The sequence below is a fragment of the Vicugna pacos genome, chromosome 2 (genome assembly GCF_048564905.1).
Source record: "Vicugna pacos chromosome 2, VicPac4, whole genome shotgun sequence".
Taxonomy (NCBI): domain Eukaryota; kingdom Metazoa; phylum Chordata; class Mammalia; order Artiodactyla; family Camelidae; genus Vicugna; species Vicugna pacos.
In genome coordinates this window covers 67,954,921-67,956,653 of record NC_132988.1, presented here as the reverse complement: position 1 = coordinate 67,956,653, position 1,733 = coordinate 67,954,921, and positions in this window count along the sequence as shown.

Below are 1,733 nucleotides of genomic sequence, written 5' to 3'. Positions count from 1 at the left end.
CATTTTCTTTGTTCATGAGGCTTACAGAATATCTCTAGTGCATGCATACGTCTATTTGCTTTGTTCTAACACTTATATAACTGATGCATGCATACAATCATTATTTACTTCATACTACAAACATGTTGTGATCATGGCTTTGGGTCTCACGGCCTTAACTCATCTCAAGGCCACTGATATTCACCCCCTAGGGCGTGGGGAGCCTGACCCACAGGGCAGAGCTTTGTGACCAAAGACCACAACAACAATACAGAGTATAGCATCCTACCAGGTGGAGGCATTTACATTTTAAGTAATGTTGGCACATAGCTCTTCTGGAAACCACCCCATTGTGCGGTTTGGAGCCTTGAGTTCAAAAATACAAAGAGGGCTTAAATTTCTCACTTTTACATGAACACTATTCGTCCATTCCCACCCATTCCATACAGTCCTTCCAAGTGTGTGTGGGGGGGGTTGCCCCACTCACATCAGAGTGTCTTTTAAATAGTCTGTCGTTGCAAGTCCCAGGGTGATCTCACTGTCCTGTTGGCATTCCATCGAACCAAGGTGCTCCAATTAGCTCTGGACGCAGGGTGGAGGTGCCCCAGCAGTCTATCTCCTGTGTCTACGGGAAGTTCAGTACAGACCCAACAGTGAGAGACACTGTGTACTTGCACAAATGTGTGCACCCAGGAGAACATGGTATTTGCTGTTACACTGGATGGAAGGACAGAGCAAAGGTGAACACCATGATTGGCAAATCTCTCACTTCTGGGAGGATGCAAGCCACTTTCTCATCCTGTGAGAGTACAGTGGCAGGAAGGGCTGTTCGCCCTGGGCTGTAGTACCACACCAATCTGCCCACGCTAGGTTGGTTAAACTCTGGGTGTGCTTCGGGAGCTATCAGTGGAATTGACCAACGCCATAGGGCTTCTGCTTCTTTAAGTAGGGACACTCCTGTTTTCCCTAGAGTAACCTGCACATCAAAAGGCCATTCCCCCACTTGTGGGGTTAACTGCAGGGCTTTCTTTAGCCTGTTGCCCCATGGTTCCAAAAGGGCTAGCCAGGGGCCTTCAATCTGGACCTGATTCTTCCATGTCCAGGTGTCCTGTTGTCCCGAGTTCAACACCCTGGTGTTGCATATTATTAACGTGTGCCCCTCTATTGAGACATCAGAGGCATCCTTTATGGGCCCAGCTCTGAGTCTCCGAATGGTCCCTTGCAATAACTTTTCCAGTGGGCTCATACCTGTACAGCAAGGCTGTTCATTCAAAAGACCTACCGCCTACAGCAAGACACTATTCCAGCCTCTCCCTTGTGGTTTGAGAGCCCTCAGTTTGTCCTTTAATAGGCCATTATACCATTCAATCATTCCTGCTGCTTGGGGATGGTAAGGCACATGCAATGTCCAGTTAATATCATTTTCCTTGGCCCATTCCTGGGTCTGTTGGGCAGTAAAAGGGGTCCCTCTATCACTTTGTATTTCTAAGGGAGTCCCATAAAAGGCCTGTAAAACTTCCAATGCTGTAATAATAGCGTCTTGTGTAGCTCAGGGCACATGGTAGGCAAAACCTAGGCCAGTAGTGGTGTCCTCTGTCAGCAGGTACCACAAGCCCGTACTAGGAGCAAAGGGGCCTATGTAATCTATTTGCCACACCTGCAATGGCTGAATTCCCCGTGCAATCTTCCCCATCTGTTTGGGACATCGCAACCGGTGCGGGTGCTTCTTAGCACACCATGGGCACTGCCGCACG